Genomic DNA, 22,797 nt, shown 5'->3' on the forward strand with positions numbered 1-22,797 from the left:
TCGGCAGCATGGGTGTCAGGACACACGTAGTAAGTCTCCTTGGAAGCACAGGCCTGACTGGGTCAAACATCTTAATAGTGCTTTAGAATTTGCAGAAGGCTTCTAACGGGGAGATGAAAGGCACTTCCACCGGGCCTCCCATGAAGCTTTCCTCTGCTGCGTCCCCCTATGTAGCAGGGACTGTTACAGCCAGGATGGTCCTCGCCTGAGCACTGGTGTGAGACCCATGAGCTGAAGGGGCTCCTTTGGTTTGTTAACCTGGTTAACGCACGGATCTGTGGCAGCCTCTGGGTTGGAAGCAGCAAATTTCACCAGTTGGGGAAGGGCGCCATCTCCCAGCTCCAGCGGGTACTGCAGGCTCTGCTCCGCGAGCGCGGTGCTCTGAGTCCCGCCAGCTGGGTCTGGGGGTGGGCAGCAGTCCCCCACTCTCTGCCTTTCTCCTTCAATGAACGTTTAACACCGATTTAGGGCCGCAGGCTGTGCCGACCCAAATCACTCACACCCGCTTCCCGCTGCGGAAGGACATGGACCACTTATTTTGCTAGAACAACTTCCAATCCAATCCAATCCAATCTCCAAAACCTCACGCCGTCCGTTGCGGAAGCTGCAGGTATTTACTTATCACCTACTATGTGCAAAATGTGGGGTGCAGTGTGCTGCAGACCCCAGATCAAAACCACGACACGAGGTACAGCCCGCTGTAAACCCCAGGACAGAAGCAACAGCAACGCGACAGATCAGACTCCGGGCATGGTGCGTGAACGAAAACTTCCGTACAACCAACCGAGCGCATGCATCGCCAAGAGAAGCATCTCGGAGTGGACACTCCGTGTACAGACTCTGGGACCAGACAACCTGGGCTTGAGCCCTGGTTCTGCCCCTTACTGGTTGTGAGACCCTGGCCGAGGTAATTAGCCCTTCTGTGCCTCGGTTTCCCCATCTGTAAAACGGGTTTAATAATAGCAGGATGTGTAAGGATCCAGTGAGTCAGTGCAGGAGCAGACACGGCAGCCAGTAGGGGTGCCCATCCTCGCCATCCCCGCTTTGCAGAAGACCAGAGGTGCTCCGAGGGGACGCTCAGCTGAGCGACTGGTGCGAGAGCCTGTGACAGATGCCCCTGGACACCTCCGCCCCCTCTCCAAAGAGCTGCTTTTGGCTAACGACCACCCTCAAGAGATGCTGTTGATACAGACGTACAGATGCAGAAGAGGTATTCCTGGACGGGAAAACAGCTCCCAACACCCAGAGCTACGTTCTAGGAAGGGGAGCTCCAATCACAGACGATACAGAGAATTCGAATAAACCTCTCCTGATCTGAAGAACTTCTGATCTGATTTCACGGCAGTGATGTCCCGCGGGATTTACAGTGGGTGCTCTAAATTAGAAGAGCGCCAGCCTGGCTGGGCTGTTCAGGGGAGGAAATGAAATCCAGGTCATTCACACCCAGGAAGCCAAGTCCTGCTCCAAAGACCTGCTGGAGTCTAGACCACCCAAGGGTTGAGGAATGCCTTCAGCTCCCCTGGCCCAGGACTCTCCCAGACTCTCCAGGGGACAGGCAATTACGGCCAGCCTGGAGATCTGAAACCCCCTCATGGTATTTCTCCTGACCCTGCAGTCCTGATAGGGAGCCTGAAAGGGTTTACGGCATCCCCTGAGGCATGGCTGAGAAGCAGTCTTTTGAAAAGATTTGGGTTAGTCGCACTGGGCTGCCAAACGTGGGCTGCACCCTGGAATTCCTGCAGCTCCATGGGAACTAAGCTGACCCCAGGAGGTCAAAGCACTGGAGGGATGGGAGAGAAAGCTGACTCACACCCCCACCCCCATGCCTTTAAATCCTAGTCGGAATTGAATAGATGCACTCTTTTCGCCCCTCCCACCCCCCAGCTGACTGACCGAGGCCCACCCTGGCCTCCTCCCACACCCTCTGCTCCCGCTCTAGAAAGTTCCATGCTCCTTTCATAAACGTTGCCTCAGACTGTCACACCCAGACAATGGGAGGGAGGCCGCAGCCCCCCCTTGTCTTAGTTGCCCCAACAGAAATGGGGTCCAGTTCGGGAGAGGCACTTTGAAGGACAGGGACAGGAGAGTTCAGCGGGCACCTGCCCTCCAGGCTGAACGCATGGCTCCTGGGGCCCCACAAACATTACCATCTCCTATTTTCTGGGTAAGGGGACTCATCATAACTAGTGGAGGATGGTCTGGTTTCTACTGAGTAAGTAATTGATCTTGACATGAATTAGGAGGTGGTGTCATTATGAAAACATCTAAGAGTCAGCTCTGGGGTCCAGCGGGGTTAGGGTTAGGAAACACCCCAGAATGTAACACTTGCTCAGAGCAGAGGACTTGGTGCTGCTGGATTTTAGAGGCTTCCACACGTCGCCACTCCCCGGAGCACACACTCCGCCCTCAACCCATCACCAGCATCTCAGACCAGCGAGGACCGTCTGCCTGTGGACCCCAGACGTGGCCTCAGAAACCTCAGCCCCTCTACCAACGGCTGGTATCGACTCTGGAGCAATCCCTCGAGTTGCTTATGGGGTGACTCAGCCAATGCCCTCTCCCCAGAGGCCACGCACCACTGATTCCACCTGTGCAGAGTCACCTTGACAAGATCTGGGGGCTGGACTGCCCGGGTGGGGCACAGGCACCCACCCATCGGAGAGCAGAAGTGTTTACAACCCCGAGAGCTCTCCTTTGAGTCCTGCTATGCTGTCAGATCTACCAGCAGCATCCTGGGGTGATGAGTAAAGTTATTTATAATATTTATGAATACACCTCTGTTCTTTCTTTGACCCTCACACCCCCAAAGCACCACTTGAAGCAAGTGGGAGTGACTTTCCTTCCAGAGCCACCCGTGAGAGCCATGTGCACCCTGGGGACATCTGTGCTGGGAGGTTTAAGCTCCTGGAGCGTGTCCTGTGTGCTCACTACACTGTTGCAAGGAGCCGAACTGCCCTAGATGAGCGTCTCCAGGTGAGGGCTTCTGATGAGACAAAGCCTGGGGCTTCGGCACCTTCCACCCCTTCTCTCCTCTGGACTCTTCAATCCACACTCTTCCCAGTCACTCGCCCTCTTACTGACCATCCGATTTTAAATGCCATTGAACCGTACATCAGAGACACCCAGGCCAGGTCCCCACTGCCCAGACTAGAGCGAGGAGACGGGGAAGCCCATGTCTTCTAAACACCGCTCGAGAGTGAGGGAGCCACTGTTGCCCACTGTCACCTACGTGTTCGTCATGGGACTTAACCTGGGTGCAGAAGAAGGGGAGACCCTCTGAGCAAGGAGGAGCCTTCTTCGCCGCGGCTGCCCCATAATTATAAATTATGCCAAATGTAACAAACAGCGTAACCAGGACCGCAGGCGTGTGGGGCGATTTGGAGATTTAGATGTTAACATCAGCTAAGAGGGTCTGTGTCTTTTTTCTTAATTCCTGGATCTCAGTCGTCAAGCAGATGCTGGGAGATTTGAGGGGTGCGGGGCTCCCTGCATGAACCTTTAGGCTGGAGAGAACCGAGGCAGGGCACCCAGTGCACCCTCGAAGGCGCCCTCCACCTCCTGGGGTGAAAGGGCTTGTCCGGTTCACCCAGCCTCAGTGGCAGGAAGCAGACCACCCCCAAGGGGTCTGACACACCCACCCCCCGCAGGCTCTTCCCCTTCGAAAAGCCAAGCTCCAAGTTCAGAGCAGGCCGAGCAACGGGCCACACAGTTAGAGACACGGCTCTCAAACCCTCTTCCAAAGGCCCTATGAGCTGCCGTGACGGCACCAGGCGCCCCCTTTCTTACTGGTTCTCAGTGGTGTTGAGCCGTTTCTCTACTTTTTCTTCTTCTCTCTCCATCTTAACAAGAACATGAACTCGGGTGTCAGACAGACCGTGGAGCTGCACCTGGGGTCTGTCACCTCCCTGCTGGGCCACTGGGCAGGTTACTGACCCCCTGCGCCCCCCTCTGCCCCTTGAGCCTTGGTTTCCTCATTTCGAGACCGAGGACGACAACACAGGGTCACCGGGGCGGCTTCTACCCGACCCAGATTAAGCTCCTGGTGTGTTGGGGGGGGATGTGTGACACTTGATGACACTCCAAAAATATGAACCCTCCTGACTGGTTTTCTCCCTAGTGCTTTAAGCTCCTGGCCAGTTTCTGATATGTAATAATCTGAAAACATGAAGAGATGTGGACTTTCCTGTTCCATTCTCTCCCCCCTTACCTGAGCCACGGGAATGACCTCACGGCTGCTGCTTCCGGCGGGGGAGAGCATCTTCAGGGCACCTCTCAGCGCCGGAAGCAGCTCCTGTCCCCCGCAGCACCCGTCACAGCTGGCGTGTGTCTAATTCAGTTTAGCCAGTAATTAGCTCTGGATTACTTTACATGGGATGTTAAATAGTGATTACAGGGCCCGATAACTTTAGGAATAAATACGACCCAGGTCAGAAAATTACCTTCCTTTTTAGTGCGGAGAGCTAAAGTGCGTGGGACAAGGGGCAAATTGCTTCCGGAGATGAAGCGGCCGCCTGCTGCTGAGGGGTTACAGCTCCCGCCCCCCCGCTGGTACAGAGCCTTCTCCCTGGAAACGGGAGCAACTCTCTCGTGCGGGCTGTTTGCGTGTCTGGAGATGGTCTCTGGCCAGCCCCCGAGGCAGCGGCCAACCTCAGTGCAAAGACGGGATCAATCCCATGCATGCTGAACTAACTGGTTTAGGAAAAGGCCCCCATGGTCCTGAACCCCCCAACTCCCTGGACCACTGACACCCCAGCATCCAGGGCACACGTGGGCCTAAAATCTGAGGGACACGAGGGGCTGGGGCACATGAACAGGACGTCAGTGGGATCGTTGGGCCAAAGTTTTGATTCAAGCAGGTGACAAAATTCATGCTTCCGTCTGAATGGACGGTTTTATTCTTGTTCAATTTGTTCAGGGCAATGGGTTGGGGTCTTCCACTCTGGCTGAATCTGAGGAGGAGCGAACAGATTTGCAGTGATGGGATTCTGAGGGGCTAACTCCATGCCAGCCCCTCCGTGACACCTGCCTGTCCAGACACAGCACCCATCACCCACCCCCACCTGCCCGCCGCCGAGTCCACTCCCATCTCTTCTCAGGTGCTGAGACCTGCACACAGCTAACCAAGCTCCGGAAGAGCCCACAGCAGTCGGCCCGTAAAGCCTGAGGGCACTCGACAGCCCCGGTGACAGCTGGTGCTCGAGGGTGCCCTGTGCTCCTTCACAGCTGGAGCCCCGCCCTATCCCAAGGGGTCGGGGTCGTCATGTCGTTAAGAGAGACCACTTCTGGCTTGGGGACTAATGAGAAGAGATCCACTTCACTCCTGAGATAAAGCAAATCCCTCAACACCCCTTTGTCGAACTCCAGATACAAGAGCCAAGGTTCTGGGCCCTTCTCCACGCCGCGGCGTCTGTGTGCAGCCCCGCTGCTGCCCACCTGTTCCTTCCCGTCTTCCTGCCCCGGCTCACCCAGGTGCAACCTTGGACCCCGCGCACACGGCACCCCTTCTCCAAAGCGTTCTCAGCTCCCTCCACTCTGACCGCAGAGCCCTCATGGCTCTTAAACGAATAGATATGGCAGAGCCTCAGGTCTCCCCACTAAGCACCGTGGCCCGGATGACAGACAGTTGTACTCAGCATCGCCAGCCCGGCTTTGACCGCGTCAAGCCCGACCAGCTGGCATCTGAGAGCTGCATGTGGCAGGAGAGGAGGACAGAACCAGAGTGCGGGTTTGTAGGGGGGAGCCATCTTCGAGCATCAGCTAGCTTCGTCCTCCTTGTTTTAAAAGGGTAGACGTTCAGGCTGAAGCTCAGAGCCTTTCTCAAGGCAACCAGACAGTGGCTGGTGGGACGAGGAAGGGGAAGGGCAGCCGGGTCCAAGGTCATTGTCACAGAGCTGCCCACCCCTTTCATGCCATCACACACGGGGGATGATGTGCTTCTCTCAAGGGAAGGCGAGCTGGGCTGGGGTGGGCGGGGCTCAGGCAGCCCCAGCGCTGCCCCACCACCCCCAAGATGAGAGGTCAACTCCGAGGACACTTCTCAAGGAGCTTGAAACACCAGCCTTTTATTGAAAATCACAGAACAGGACCCAGTCAAGCATCTTTCCACCTGAGGACAGAGTTCATCTGGGCCCACAAGCCTGGCGCGTAGTAGGCCATCCATCAGTAGTTGGCATTTGACTGAGTGGCTCATAAGCGCGCTGTCGGGAGAACAGATGGCCCGGCCATGTGCTCTACACTCCCCCCTCCCCCCGCCCGGCTGCCTGAATCCTTCAAGCAGCGCCTGTGAAGTGCAGGTAAAACCCATACGTTTCTGACTTGTTCCCATCTGGACGGGTCCTAACCCATAAACATGGTGGCCCTGGAACCTTGTGTCCACGTCCCTTGGAAGGGCCCTAAAACTGAGGGTGCCGCCGTGGGAGCAATTTACCTAAAGTGGAAGAGGGAAAGGGTGGAGGGGAGACAGACACAGCTCAGTCACCGCTGCTCTGCTCTCCTTTTCCTGACGCCCAGAGGTATTTTACTCATCACCCAGGTAGGCGGCATTTCTCCTGACACCGTGCAATGTGGCTTCCTAGGATCGAATTACTTCGGGATCAAGAAAGCAAGGTTCTTAGGTAGGGGTGTCCCCAAGGAGCTCTCAGATTATTCAGAGCAGCCCAGCCCTGGACCCACACCCACTCCCAATTCCAGTTCCTGCCTTAGTCGTGACTGGTAAAAGTGAGAGGCACCTGGTCTGACCCCAAAGAAGCCCACCTGGGCAGGACCGGGGTAGCCGGGATCCCTGGGGCTGGTGGCTGAGCCAGCCACTCTCTGACCCCTCCACAGATTTGAGCTGGCTGGAGAGATTTTCGCCAGGTGAGCCTTTGCTCCAGAATCCCACCACAATTGGGGATGCTGGGCTCCCAGTGGAAGATTCTGAAAGCACAGCCTCAGAGGCAGGCGCGGGGAGGGCAGGGCCTGCCTCCCGGCTGTGTTGAGGAAGGCATTTCCCTGAGAGATGCCACAGCTCAGCTTCAGAAAGAGGAGCCTTCCAAAAAAACAACATCGTTTGCCTTCCTGGCCCCTGGAGGGCCTGGGCTCCGGGAGCTGACCAGGGTCCTGAACGGGATGGTGTGGCTGTAGCCGCGTGGGCAGGGGCGGGCCACATTCAGATGGCTGGCGCCGCCAGCGTGGACAGGCGGGAGCTCTCACCACCGAGACAAAGCTTCCAACTGAAGCTGAACCAAAAGTTTCTTCCAAGACCGGGGGATCTTTAAAAAGGCTGAGAAGTGAACCTCTGGAGGAGGGCGGGGAACGAGGGCTCAGGGAGCCTGCAGGTGAGGAGGCCAGTAGGGCTTGGAGGGCCCAAGGGCAGCCACTTCCAGGGCCACCCAGACCGGCCATCTCTTTCCCGAGATGTCTAAGTAAGGCACACGCTGCCCGGCTCCATGTCTGTGGGGTGCGCGCTTGTGGAAGAGTGTGTGTGAGTGTGTGTGTGCACATGCATATATAGTGTCCATTCACAGAGCACGAGTGTGCCCCTTGGCCAGGCCTTCCCTGCAGCCAAGAAGACTTCACTCCCAGAGACCATGCAGAACCTCTCCAGGGGCCTGGCCGGTTGTCTGCCTGGCACCAGCAGGGCCTCCGAGGTTAGGTGGGACAACAAACCCTTCCAATGCTGGGGCCGAGGCTGCACTTCCCGGGAGAGCTAGGGAGCCGGCAAGGGCTTCAAGGCAAAACGGGAAGCTTATTCCAGAGCCTTCTCTCCTGTGATCTACCTCTCACCCTCTCGTCTCTCCTTTGTTTCCTCTTTTATTCTGAGAGGGAGGGAGGCACGGAGGGAGAGAGGGAAGGAGGGTCGGGGCAGCTGGCTCTTGGGGCCAAGGTGCTGGCAGCCCATCCACTTACTGGACTTGCAGCCTCTCCCAGCTTAGACCGTGGCACAGTGGCACCATCCAAAGGGCATTTTAATGTCACTCTGAGCAGCCTGGCTCCCGAAGCTGGCAGGCTCTTCCCAGCACCCTGGTGCCAAAGCAACACCTCCAGTCCGGCGCTCCCAGACAGCCCTTCTCCTCCCAGACGTGCCAGCTCCGAAATGCATTTTTAAAATGGAGAATACCAGCCGGAGACAGGCTCTCTAACGGTACATTGTTCAGGGATGGCGAGCCCACTTAAAATGCCCAGCGGTCCCCACACACGCTTGCCGCTCACACTTCATGCCGCGAATGTGGCCACAACCGCCCCCCACCCCTCCACATGGAGCCCACAAGGCACCCCAGCCCCAGACACGCCGCCCGCCCTCCCCGGTCTGGTCTCCGCGGCACCATTCCCACCGCCAGCCCAGGGAGCCCCAAGGGCAGCATTATAGCCAATGCAGGAGGCTCCAGAAGAGGGATGCAGGGGGTGGGAGTTAGGTCAGATCCACCTCTGCAAATGCCAGGGGCTCGGACATCCTGCTCTGTCTTCCTCCCAGGTGACAGTAGCAGCCAAATGGCGACCCCCACCCCCAATGCTGCCCTTTGAACTTCTCAGCAGGGAGTGGTCAGCCCGGGAGTCCAGGAGGGAGGGTTCAGGGCTGAGGGTCCTGGGGGACGCGGCAGCACTCTCGGGTCAGCCTTCACCCCTTCCTCCACCCCAGGCGCGGCTGGCACTCTGGCCCTCTCCCCAAGCCCTTGGCTGGGCGCCCGGGCAGGGGTGCCGGGCCGCGCGGTAGCTGCTCCCCGACTTTGCCGGGCTCCCCGGGGCCGGGCGGGCGCCTCGCAGGCAGGGAGGAAAATGGCGTTGCATGCACGTACTTGAGTGAGTTCCGTGCCCATGAGGATGAGGAAGAGGAGGCTGAGGAGGTTCCGGGCCGGTCGCATGTCTCGCGAACACCTCCCACGTCCTGGCGTGCGGGGAGCCCTGGGCGGCCGGCGACTGCGTGGACGCGGACGCGCTCCCGGCTCTGCTGGCTCCGCGGCGGCGCCCGGCGGTGTCCCCGCGCCTTCAGCACCCGGAGCAGGCGGCGCGCGGGGTCTGCTGAGCGGAGCCTCTGCTCTGCATCTCGAGCGCGTCGAGCGGCTCCGCGGTCGCCCTGCTGGGCGTGCGGCGGCGGCGGCGGGCGGCTGGCTGCGGGCGGGCCGCCCCTAGGCCCCTCCTCGGCCCCTCCTCGGCCCCTCCTCCTAGCGGCCCCGTGCCCGCAAAGCTGGGGCGAGCAGCTGGGCGGCCCGGGTGCCAAAAGTTTGCTGGGGAAGGGGAGGGGCGGGGGGGCGCAGAGGGCCCCGCGCGCCACGCTCACGCGCGGGAGTGGGGAGGGCGGCGGCGGGGAAGCAGACCGGGACAGGATGTGACATCAAAAAGGCGGGGGAAATTTAATCGGAGAGAAAACTCCACCCTGGCTGGCCGCGGCGGCGGCGGCGGCGGCGGCGGCGGCGGCGCTCCAGGGTCCTGGCAGCTGGGATGGGGACGCAGGCGGACGGCGCTGGAGACCCGGGCCCCCCTGGACTCAACGAGTGGACGCGGAGTGGGGATGGGGAATGGCAGCTGCGGGAGGTGACCTTAGAGGCCACCCTTTAATGAGATAAACTGAGGCTGAGACCCAGGAAGGATGATTGGCGGTGGGCGGGGGGGTTAAAGGGGGGTGTTCAGAGCTAGAAAGTGGGTCATCTGGCACTGACAGGTCTCCTTCTTCTCCTTCTGCGGTGGCTAGCAGAGGGCGAAGAGACAACAGACATTGCGTGCTGGGGGTTCTGTCCCCAGGTGGGGCGTGTGCGTGAAGGTCTGTCCTTGTTTTCGCGGTTTGCGTGCATACACGGAGGTGGGCACGCACAGGCCCGTGGGTCTGCCCTGGGGTGTGTGCACATGTGTTCAGATGGAAGCCAGACACAACTCTGCATACTCAAGATGCCTTCGCTGACCAGGTGCCTAGGAGAGTGCGGTGGGCTTCCAGACCACCAAGCCCCGTCAGTTGTTGTACCCCCAGGCCTGGAGATCACCCTCCAGCTGGTGAGATGTGCTTTCTCCCTTCCCCCCTCTCTGCGTCACCCCCAGGCTCTCCTTTCACATGTACTCCCAGCCCAGATCCAAGTCTTAGACCCCAGGGAGCTTATCCTGGGGGCCACATTTTCCATTTAAATCCCCCATTTGGGGGGAGAAGTCCCTAAGCACCTCTGTTTTCTGAGAAGCTAAGACGGCAATAGGTATTTAGAAGCACGTTTCTTATCTCTTTTCCAGTGTTTAGCGTTTACTCTTTGGAAAATAAACTCTATAAAAGAAATATCTAGCAACAAGAGGCTCCAGACCTGGTAATTACAGAATGCAGAGCAGCAGGGGGTGATGCGGCCCAGCCCTCTTATATCACAGATGGGGAAGCGGGAGCCTGGGGGCGTAACTCACATGGGGTCACCAGAACAGGCGATCTCAGAGCAAGGATGGGATGCCAACCCCTGCCCTGTCAGCGTCCACCCTGGCCTTGAGGGGGCTCTGCCTTGAAGGAATTCTGTCCTCTGAGCCAGGGGACAGAGTTACAACCAGGGAAGCCTGGTTGGCCTTTCTGGTCCAGGGCTGGCCTTTCTGGTAAGGAGTGAGCTTCCCAGCCCTGGAGGTGTTTAAGCAGAGAGAGTTCCTGTGGGATGCGCCCAGACTGAGTGGACCCTGTGGGTCTGAGATGAGGTGGGAGGAAAGGCGAGGTACAGCTGCGGGGGGCTCTTTTCTCTCTGCCCTTCCTCTGTCTGACTTACCTGCGTGTTCTCCTTCTCCTCGGTGAGAGAAAGCTGTTTGTCAGCCCCATGGCCTCTGGGCTTCTGGTGACCCATGAGAGACGCTGCATTTGGAGCTGGAGGGGCTGGTGCCTGGTCCTGGCCCTTCCCGGGAGTGGCTCTCTGAGCCTCATTTCCACTCCTGTAGAATGGGGTTGAATGATGCGGTGCTGCATGTCTCATAGGCTGTTGACAAGATCAAGGGCAGGAATGGGTAAAAGTGTTTTATAAGCCTGAGAGAAGGATGAGGAAGGAGCTGACTGAGCCTTGCAGCGCCCCAGACTCCACCCAGTCTCTCCCTCAGCGGCTGCCAGGGGCGCAGAAAGGGACAGAGGCTCAGAAGCGTGGGCGGCATGGTCACAGAGATGGGATGTGACCCAGTCTTGGGATTTTGTTTTATGGACGGGGGAGGAAGGCTGTGTTGATTTCCTCAGGTGGGCTGAGAGCTAAGATGTAAGAGTAGCAAGAATTGCTTTTTGTTTTAAAAATCATACAACTACAGCAAGTCCCCTATATACGAACGAGTTCCGTTCCCAGAGCGCGTTTGTAAGACTAATTTGTTTATAAGTCCAACAAAGTTAGCCTAGGTCCCCAACTGACACAGTCGGCTAGATAGGACTGTACGGTAATAGGTTTATAATATTTTTCACACAAACAATACATAACAAACAAACACAAAGAATAAAGAAAACATTTTTAATCTTACTGTACAGTCCCTTGAAAAGTGAAGTACTACAGTACAACAGCTGGCATCCAGGGGCTGGCATCGAGGGAGCAGGCAAGAAGAATTACTGACCAGAGGGGGGGAGAGGAGGTGGGAGATGGTAGAGCTGAAGGATCGTCAGCAATAGGAGATGGAGGGCAAGCTGCAGTTTCACTCACGCCTGACGTTGATGGAATGCACGTTCACGTCTTTGAAAGTTCGCAACTTGAAGGTTCGTATGTAGGGGACTGACTGTATGGGAAGCAGTAATTCCATGTCTGGGCAGATACCCAAAGGAGTTGACAGCGGATTCTCACAGAGATATTTGCACACCCATGCTCATAGCAGCGTTACCCACAACAGCAAAGAAATGGAAGCCCGTGTCTGTTGATAGATGAATGAATAAACAAAATGTAGTATTTATAGAATGGAATATTATTCAGCCTTAAAAAGGAAGAGGATTCTGACACAGGCTTCAAGGATAAACCTTGAGGACATTACACTGCGTAAAATGAGTCAATCCCGAAAGGACAAGTGTTGTATCGTTCCACGTACATGAGGTATCTAGAATAGGCAAATTTCAGTTCGACAGATCTGAAAGTCGATTAGAAGTTACCAGGGACCGAGGGAGGGGAGGATGGATAGGGAGTAATTACCTGATGGTACAGAATTTCTGTTTGGGGTGATGAAAAATTTGGAAATAGCAGTGACATTTGCACAAGATGGGAAATGTCATTAATGCCACTGAATTATACTTAAAATTTTACTAAGTATATTTATATATTTTACTATATTTAATTTTTACCACAATTAAAATAATAATGTGATATACCAAAACCATTGAACTGTATACTTTACGTGGGTGAATTGTATGGTCCATGAATTATATCTTAAGAAAGTTGTTTTCAACAGTTACACAGACTCATTATTTTATTGCTTTAAAAATTAACATACAAAGAAGAATGTAGCAGCAGCAGCAAAAGCCCACTGCCCAGAACAAGCGGTGCTGTGGCTGGGTGGTCGTGATAAGACATTTTCTCCGTGCGTAGGTGCAGAGGAAATACCAGAAAGAAGTGTCAGATCATGTCCCCTAAAAGCAAACCTGACCCCTGCTTTGGGGGGGTCACCCTCCCATGCCCGCCCCTTCTGCGGGATGAGGCAGCCCCTACCTGCCAGCTGTGAGCAGTGGGGGGGGGGGGCGATGTCGCAGCCCCAGGAAATGCCCAGGACGTGCCAGGCTCAGGCTGGAGGCAGAGGACAGGTGAGCAGGCGCTAATGGGAGGGCCTATCACCCCCACACGCAAGGAAACCCTAGCTTGCCCTTGAACTTGACAGAGGATGGGAAAACGAAGTCAAACTGAAGATGGTGCTACCTGAAAGCTCGTTTATCTTCAGGGCACAAGCTACAATCTCCTGGAAGAACCCTGTAATACGGAGGAAGAAAAGTCTGCATGGACCCTTCCCCACCTGGTGGTGGACGCGCCTCTGCCCCGGGCTTCCATCCCCCCCTCGTTGGCCACACCTGCTTTGACAGAGGGCCACGTTCCTCTCCTCTTCCTCTGGCCTCCCCTCTCCCTTCTCTGCATTTTCAGGGCGTGTATTATTTTACATGATCGGGGTTTATCATATTCATATCCACTCCTGCCACCCAAGTCCCCTCGTGTTTTGGTCCTTGTTCTGGGTCCAGTGCCAACCCCCGTGCCCCCAGCAGCCCTTCCTGAGTCCTTTGCTCCCGTTCACTGCTTTGGGGGTGGCTGAAGTCTGTGTGCAAGGGGGGGGGCCACGGCCCCCCATGCGGCCACACCTCTCTGCTGACCAGGTGAGGCTCCTGTCTTTCTTCTCACCCTCCGGTTCTCCCACCTGGGAGTCTATGAAGCCCCCTGAGCAATGGCTCCAGGTAGAAGTGGGCTTGGGGCTTGGTTTAAGCATCAGTGACCTCTTGTCCTTTCATGCCAGCCCTGAGCCCCTTCAGCCGGTACAGCAGGTCCCGGTCACCCCAGCCCCTCTACTGCTGTCCTCAGGAACTCAGACGAGAGCTCAGAAGGAGCCGAGTTCCTGCCGAGACGCCTCAGGACGCCACCACAGGACGCTTCGTTCTCCTTTAAGACGGGCCTCCTTCCTCTGTCAGCCTCATTAGAATGTGACAGAGAAGTTGCCAAGGCAACGGCACTCACTCTCCCTTCTCCTCCCGGCAAATTTCCTAGCAAGTGGGCCCCAACCCACGTGAGTTGAGTCGTCCGGGCCTCCGGTGCTCAGAGCCGGCGGGCTACGCGCTGCGCCTTCCTCCAGGCGCTGTGCCCAGCCCCCATCTCCCAGGCCTCCACCCTCCCTTCTCAGCCTCCCTGGGTGCCCACTGTCCTTGTTGAACTGAATGGCAGGGGTTGACTGAGACCCACTATGTGACAGGCCTGGCCAGACAGAAGCCGTCTCCGGGCTGCGGGCACCGGCCTGGCGACGGCCATGGGCTCAGACCCAGGACCCCAGCTGCCTCCCCTCATCAGCGTGCGGGCTGGTGCAGCCGGGCGGAGGTACTTCTAACCTTGGGAAGTCGTCTGGGGAGGAAAGGCGGCCGGTTCTGGGTGCAATGCACTGTCACGGTGCAAGTGGCGAGCAGGGCAGCAGAGACCACGGCGCTGGTACCTTTCTCATCCCTGTTGTGTGCCCGGCCTGTGCTGAGGGCTTACAGGTCTTCTCTCACGACACCCCCCAGGCCTGGTGGGAGGTGACGTTCACTTTGCAAGTATTCCTCCAGGAGCCAGTGGCACTGAGACCCCCTCCCTTTGTTGCAGCCCCCGGAAGCCTCCCCTGCAGCCTCCCCTCCTACCTGTCCAGCTGGGCTCCTTGGAGCCGCTCTCGGGCCTCAGCCCCCTGGCCTTCCCCAGCCTCCCTGCCCCCAGATGACTCCTGTGACGGCTCCGGCTCCATCAGTCCCTGCGAAATAGTGACTTCCCCCCAAGGGCGCCCTGTGCTCCCAGGAGTCCGGCCTCGGCCCCCTCCCCAGCTCCGACTCCCCAGCTGCTCTTACACAGTGGTCCCCTCCCCACACACACGGCACTGAGCACATCAGGACTCCCACCAGGAGATCCACAGTCCCGGGCACTGTGCCTGCTCTGTCCCGGGGGACTGTCTGCCCCGTTCGCACGGCCCTTCCCCGACACGTGTCTGCTCCTCCCCGTGGGGCCATTCCCACGAAAGGTGGCCGTTTTCTCCCCTCTTATTAAGGACATCTCTTTCCCTTTCTTCCCTACACCATCGCCACACCGCTCTGCTCCCCTTTCCAGAAATCAAGGTCTCCACTCACTGTGGCCACAGGCTCTCCGCCTGGTCTCTCCTGAGCCCACTGCTCAGAGCTGCTGTGGTCCAGCTCAAATTGCCAAACCCAGCTATCAAAAATGAGTCTTTATCTCACTTGAAAAAATCAGCGGCACCCCAGCGGGTTAATGTCCCCTCCTCCCTGGAGCCCTTCCTTCCTCTGGACCCGGCAGGCCACACCCCATGGCCTCCACAAGGCCCTCTGTGGTCCTCACCACCTTCCCGCCTCCTGAAGGTCTCTGCCAGGTGCTTCCTCCAGGCCCCGACACCAGCCACATCTCTACGCTGTCGCGCATTTGCACCTGGTGCCGACTCTTCCCTGAACCCCACACTGGTAGCCGAGTTCCAGCCCGACCGCTGCCCGGCTGGTACACAGCTCTGTGCACCCCACCCAAGCCAGGCCAGCTCCCACCACACTGCTCCCCGTTCTGGTGCACAGCGATCCCACCCTTCCTATTGCTCAGACTAACTCCCCAGGAGTCATGCCGGCGTCTCTCTGGAGGCTCCAGGGAGGGTGTTTCCTGCCTTTCCACTGCTGGTGGCCGCCGGTGCTCCTGGGCTGGCGGCTGCATCGCCCCAGCCTTCCAGGCCGGCATCTTCAAACTCTCTGCTCCATCTTCCCCTCGCTTCTCCTCTGTGGCTGTCAGTCTCCTCTGGCACCCTCTCATAAGGACGCTTGAGGTTGCCTTAGGGCCGCCTGGATAACCCAGAATGATCTCCCCACGTCGAGGTCCTCAGCCTGATCCCAGTTGCAGAGGCACCTTTTCCGTAAGAGGTAACGTTCACAGGCACCAGGGAGCAGGATATGGACATCTTCTGGAGAATCGTTTTCCAACCGAGATCAGGGACAGAAAACAAGCAAGCAAGCACGTAAAAAGGCTGGGGAACCACTGCGCGTGGTAGGTGTGTGAGGGCAAGGATACTGGGCCGGGACGGCTTTGGGGAGAAGGTGGCCAGGCAAGCCGTCTGAGGAGTCCATGTGGAGGGTGGGCAGCATCCCTCTGGAGGCTGGAGAAGGCAGAGACTTGGTGACTTTGGGGAGGGGGACAGAGATAGCCAGCGTGGCTGGCGTGGGCAGAGGGGGCGGGGACTGGAGATGGGAGGGTGGAGCTGGACCTCGGCAGCCACAGAGAGGCTTTTAGAGTCTGTTCTCGGGAACTTCCCTGGTGGTCCAGGGGCTAAGACTCTGTGCCCCCAGTGCAGGGGGCCTGGGTTCGATCCCCGGTCGGGGAACTAGATCCTGTGTGTATGCCGCAGCTAAAGGTCCCGCGTGCGGCAGCTAAGACCCGTGCAGCCAAATAAATAAATATTAAAAAAAACCCGATTCTGTTCTAACGACAAAGCAGCCGTGGGGCTCGGAGAAGGGAGGTGACGGGGTGTGACTTGCACTTTGGGAACTCTGCCTCTCTGTGAAGAAGGGAGCTGGGGGTGGTCGGAGTGGGACCACCGGAGGCTGTTGCCCTGGGGCAGCTGAAAGGGTCCCAAAAGGGATGACTGGACTTGGCGGGGAGTGAAAGCCTGTGGAGACGTTAAGGAGCGCTGATGCAGTGTTTTGTCCTGAGACTGGGGATGGGACGTGCTGAGGGCTGGGTGTGGGGCTTGGGAGTCGAGGATGGTCTAGAAGCTGGCTTGGGGCTCTGGGTGGGGAAACAGGCTGCCCCTGCAGGGGGAGATGCAGAGAGGAGGGGGTGGGGGGAGTCAGGAGCTCTGGGTGGGGCCTGGTCGTGGATGAGTAGCCTGGGAGGAGATGCCGTGTCCAGGGGCCGAGGGGGAGGCCGTCTGCCGTCCGGGGCGTGACCACAGGTGGAGATGGGCTACTGGGAGTGGGCAGCCCCCAGGGGTCCGTTGGGCTCTGTGAGCTGGGTTGTCAGAGGAGACAGGACTGCAGGGGCAGGCGGAATAACCCAGCATGAGCCTGGGTGGGAGGCCCCTGACCCTGAGGCCAGGGCTCGCCAACCTTTGCTGCTGTGGGGTTGGGTCCACTCAGTGTCCCCTACTTCTCACCTGAGGGCCCAGCCCAGCTTCTCCGCCCGGGCCTGGATGGTTCCCGTGGAGGGGTTCCCATCCTGGTAGCCCACCCAGCCCCTGGCTTTCCTCCTGGTGGGGGGAGAGGGAGGGACGGTGCAATTGTTAAACCCGCTGTGCTTCACGGCGCTGGGGGCCGCGTGCGTGTGAAGTCTATTCTCACTGCGTCTCTATTTAAGCCTCACTGCTTCCACTTTTTCAGAGTGAGGAAATGGAGCCCCCCATATGCAGCAGAGCTGCACAGCTGCGGCGTCCAGCAGTGATCTTCTCGCCCCACCACATTGCCCTGCTGGGATGAGGGTCAGAGCCACCCTGCACCCCATCCCAGGGCTGGAGACCTCCTTCCAAATTCCACGCTTGCAGCCGAGAGCCATCAGGGGACACAAACAGGCCAGAGATCTGCCGCTTGCTAAACAAGGAGCCTCAGCCAGGCCCAGGCTAGAAGCCGTCGTCTGTCTCCTGCTGTTGCCTCATTTTACATGTGGAGAGACTGAGGCAGGGACAGGGGAGTCACTGCCTCAAACCCAGGCCCCTCAGGATCCAGAGCCAGGCTTTCCCCTGCCCGGCTGCCCCTCCTCCACGCGAGGCCCCACTCAGCCCCGCGTCCACATCTGCAGAGACACACTCTGGAGTCTGCAGCTTCACCTGATTGTCTGGTTCCCCCGGGTGCAATTTGAGAACAAAGACAACAAGGAAAGCAAAGGCCGTGAAATGCGCTAGGGAAGGTCGTGGTTTAGAAAAAAGGAAAGATAAAATAAGGCACATCACCTTCCAGGGGCTCTCCCGCTAGCGTTTTGTCAGCAGTGACAAAAAGATTGGAGCCAGTCTGAAATTCTGCAGCCGCTCTGCTATTTAGGGAAGATTCCCCCCGAGGGCATTCCGGGCCATCCCGACGCACGGAGATGAAGCGCGTAACCACTTCTGGGTTACTTCTGAAAGTCTTTGTTTTGGTTAAGAAACGCGGGGCTGCTGCAGGTCCTGGTGGGAACTAAGACCCAACAGGGGGCACTTTCGGGGCTTGTGAGGCGATGGCCCCAGCCGAGGGTTCATCAGAGGCTTCCACAGAGCTTCTGTCTCCTAAGTAATGGATCCACGGCACCAGCATCATGCTTCCTTTTGGGGTTTGCTCAGATGGCACAGATTTGGGAGAAGTGCAGGAGGGGCTGGCACAAGCTAGGTCCCAGAGGTGAAGGTCTCTGGTCCTTGTTCCTATAGAGACAGTACAATTATTTCAACCCCAAAGAGAGACTGGATTACTTCTTTTCAGATCTGTATGCTTTTCCTTCTTTGTTTTCCTTCTGCGATGACTAGACTCTTCAGGACCCGTGAGAGCAGGAATCCCTGCCTGTTCCCAATCTTACGGGGAAAACCTTCGCCACCATTAAGTATGATGTTAGCTTAGATTTCACTTACCTACCCTGAATAGCTCTATCCTGAGGTCCCTGAGAGTTTTATCAAATTTTGTCAAATGTCTTTTTTCTGTATCTAATTTTGTCAAATTTTGTCAAATGCTTTTTTTCTATACCTATTACCATGATCATGTGGGTTTTCTTCTTTATTCTGTGAATATGGTAAATTATGTTGATTGATTTTCGAATGTTAAACCATCCCTGTATTCTGAGATAAACCCTACTTAATTGTAATGCGTTATCCTTTTTAAACGTTGCTACATTTCCTGAGTTGCTAGTATTTTGTTAAGGACTTTCTTGTCTACAATCATAAGAAATATTGGTTCATAGTTGTTCTTTTCTTTGTTCTTTTCTTGCAATGCCTTTGTCTGTTTTTATATTAGAATTACGCTGGCCTCATGAAACAAGTGGAGAAGTTTTCCCTGCTCTTCTGTTATCTGCAAGGGTTTGTGTAAATTTGATGTTATATCTTTTTGAATGTTTGATAGAATTCACCAGGGAAACCATCTAGGCCTGGAATTTTCTTGGAGGGAAGGTTTGTTCGTTTTTATTTTTAAAAAGCTCATTTTAAAGAATAGCTGTAGAAATATTCAGCTTTTCTCCTTCATCTAGTGTAAATTTGGGTATTTTTTGAGGAAGTTTTCCTTTTAACCAAAGTTGTCAGATTTTTTAGCGTAAAGTTATTCATGATATTCTTTTATTAATTTTTAATGTTAATGTTTTAATTTTTAAAATTAAAATTTTTAATTTTATCAGCATTAAGTTATTCATACTATCTTCTTCTTATCTTGTTAAGGTCTGAAATAGCAACCATTCTTTTGTTCCTGACATTGATGATTTGTGTTTTTGCTCATTTGGGGGGTGGTTAGTCTTATGAAGGTTTTGCCAATCATTTGAGCTTTTTGACAAATCAGCTTTTGGCTTTGTTTATTGTCTCTATTTTTTTGTTGGTTTCTTATTTCTTTGATTTCTTTCCTTGTCTTTATCTTTTCTCCCTTCTATTTACTCTGGGTTGATTTTGCTCTTCTTTTAGTTTTGAGGTAGAACCTTAAGTTATTGATTGTAGACCTTTATTCGTCTCTGATACAAGCCATTTAAAGCTATACATTTTCCTCAAAGCACTGCTTTAACTGCATCCCATAAATTGTCATAAGTTGTCCTTTCATTACCATTCAGTCTGAAGTATTTTCTACTTTTCATTGTGATTTCTTCCCTGAGCATGGATTGTTTGGATGTTGTTGATGTCCATATGTTTGAGAGTTTCCTACATATCTTACTGTCCTTGATTTCTAAGTCAATTCCACTGTAGTCAGGAAACATACTCTGTCTGACATCAGTTCTTTTAAATTTATTTTATTTGCTGTGTGGCTCAGAATATGGTCTGTCTTGGTGAGCAGACCATATGCACTTAGAAAAAACCTGCATTTTTCCTTTGTTGGGTGTAGTGTTTGATACATATCGACTATGTCATGGTGATAGATAGTGTTGTTCAGGTCCTCCAAGTTTTGGTCTCCAGTTCTTCTGTCCGTTGTCGGGAGAGGGGCATTAAAATATTTTACTACAATCTTGTATCTCTTCCTTCAGCTCTGTCAATGTTTGTTCCATGTACTTTGAGGCTCTGTTATTAGGTGCACAGACTTTCATGATTGTTTTGTCTTCCTGATGAATTGGCCCTTTTATCTTTATGAAATGTCCATCTCTGCCTTTGACAATGTTCTTTGTCTTGGTGTCTATTTTATCTGATATCAATAAAGCTACTGCAACTTCTTACTTGTATTCTTTACATGGTATATATATTTTCATCCACTTACTTTCAACCTGTTTTTGTCCTACTAAAGTGCTTCTCTTGTAGATGGTATAGAGTTGGGTCTTGCTTTTCAAAAAAATCCATTCTGATACTTCTAATAGGACTTATTCTATTAATATTTAGGTGTATTATTTTATATTTCTTTTCTGGTTTTTCCTCTGTTTTTTGTTGTTTGTTATTGTTGTTCCTTTCCTACTTTATTTTGGATTATTTGACTGTTTTAAAAATAATTCCATTATAATTTACCTTTGGACTTTTGAGTTGTATATCTTTGCATTGTTATGTTAGTGATTATTTAGCAATTACAATATACACTCCCTAATTTTTCACAGTCTGTGTGGGTTAATATTGTGCCACTTTACAACTCCATAGAGCCAGTCACACCTTCATCCTTCATGCTATCATTGTCAAATGTATTACTTCACATGCATTATGAACCCCAAAGACAGTGTCTACATTTTCCTTTAACCAGTCACATGTATTTTAAAGAAATTAAGGGGAAAGTGGTCACTTTCTATTGACCTCGATACTTGCCATTTCTGATACCCTTCATTCATTCCTGAAGGTCCACATTTTCACCTGGCATCGTTACATTCTGCCCGAGGAACACCCCAGCATTCCATGTAGTGTAGCGTCTGGAGAAGGGTGCTCTTTGCTGTCTTATAACAAAAAATGTCTTTATTCTCCATTGTTGAAGTTACTGTAATTGGATGTAAACGTCTTGGTTGAGAGGTTTTCTTTAAGGATGCCCTCTAAGATGCCATTCATTTTCTTAGTGGTTTTTCTTTCTCTTCTTCACGTTGGGTGATTTCTATCAATATATTCCAGTTCACTGGTTCTTTCATCCGTCATCTCCAATCTGCTAATTAAGCCCATCTGGAAAATGTTTAAATTTGTGATGTTTTATTTTTCCATTCTAAAATTTCCATTTGGATATTTTTACATTTTCTATTTCTCCATTCATTGTGAGGGTATTTTCCTTCCCTCATTGACATAGTTAAAAATGGCTGCCCTTGTCCACTGATTTCACATTTGGTCCATCTCTGGATCTTTTCCTTGTAAACATACCACATTTTCCTGACTCTCCAATCGTTGAATACCCTTGGAAACTATTATTGCTTTATTCTGAGACTTTGGATTCTGTTGTATGGTTCCAAAAGGTTGGTATTTTTAAGGCAGTTTACTTGGTTAGACCCAAACTGTGAACTCTGTCACATCTGTGGATGACGGAGCCTAAATCCAATTCACCTGCTCTTCGTCTGCTCCATGGGCGTGTGCTTCAGGGTCCAGCCTTTGTATAGAATATGGGCTCCCCTCCCTAGCTCTCTCCTTTTCTGGGTTCCCCTCACTCTTGCTTGGGCTCCTTCCTGAGATTCGTTCCCACCAGAAGGACAGCAGGTTTTCCCATAGGAGTGCTAGCTGCCCGGCACTGACCCTGTGACCAGGGCCACCCTGTGGACACAGCTGCAGAAACCTAAGACTCTCCACACACACTCACTGCCTCCCCTTTCTTATTCCCATCCTATATCTGCCTGCTTACGCCCACTCCCCAGAGCCTTCAGCTCACCTCACGGACCTGGAGATTTGTCTCTTGCCCACTCTGTCTGGTCCACTGTGCTGCTTCCCTCCTCACTGTCCTTACATCTGGTCCCCTGGGTGGCCTGAGGACCCTGAGTATTCTGAACTCAGTGCAACAGGTCCAGTGTTATAGCAGGAGTGGGGGAGAGGTGTCGTGGGGCCAGGCCTGTCTAAAGCTTGTGACACAAGGTCAGAGGGCACACAGCAGGCAGAGCAGGGGTCAGTGGGCAGGCAGAGCCAGGGTGTCAGGCAGTCACCTAGCCTAACATATCTGATGAGTCTTTCCAGCTCTGGAATGCTGCTGTGATTCAGAACGAGAGAGCCTGGCTCTTTGCATGTCCACTGTGAGTTGAGGCGTCCACCAGCTGTGGAGGGTCAACCTCCACGTCCGGCCCCTGACCCATGACCCTCCTGTCTTGGAATGAATGGAAGGCAGCCCCTTCCTGTACAAGGCATTGGCCACTGGGGTCTGGGCGCCCCCCACGTGAGAGATCGCGCCTGTGCCACACACAGCCCGCGGCTCCTGTGCCCGGGGTAGGGCTTCTGGCTTCCTGGTCACAGTCAGTTTTCACTCACCCTTGCCCGTGAACCAGAAATAAAGGAGGTTATGGATGGCGGGGCAGCATGCGGGCGTGACTCCAGGCCTGGCAATGACTGCCACAGACCACGGTGCCCGCTGAAGACTTTTTTCCCAGCTAGTGTGTTATGGACAAGATGTGGAGGAGACATTTTTAGAAGGAGCTAACATTACTCCTGGGAATGGGAATGGAGTTTGCACAAAATCCCCCCAGGAATCCTCCCAAGTCTGAGGTGAGCTGAGCTGAGCTGAGATGGAGATGGAGGTGGGGGTGGGGGAGGGGATGGAGGTGGGGGAGGGGTAGGGAGGGGATGGAGGTGGGGTGGGGGAGGGGTGGGGAGGTGAGGGAAGTGGGGGAGGTGGGTGGGGGAGGGGTGTGGGGGGGAGGGGGGAGGTGGGGGAGGGGTGGCCAAATCTCCCTTCTGCAAACAGGGCTGCCAGACTGGCTTCCAGATGAGCATGTCCCAAGTATCCAGTTTCCAAGGCCGTGTTCAGGGAGCGATTGTGCGTTTGTGTAACACACTGTTTTGTCCCAGACGAAAAGTATTGATTGAACCACTCAATTCTCTTAGCAGGTGCAGGGCCATCCATCCCCATTAGCTGCGACATGGGGGATTTATTCTTTAAACAGACGGGCATCTGTATGGGGCCCCTCACCACCGGCCAGGGAG

Source organism: Orcinus orca, chromosome 6 (genome assembly GCF_937001465.1).
Source record: "Orcinus orca chromosome 6, mOrcOrc1.1, whole genome shotgun sequence".
In the NCBI taxonomy this organism is placed as follows: Eukaryota; Metazoa; Chordata; class Mammalia; order Artiodactyla; family Delphinidae; genus Orcinus; species Orcinus orca.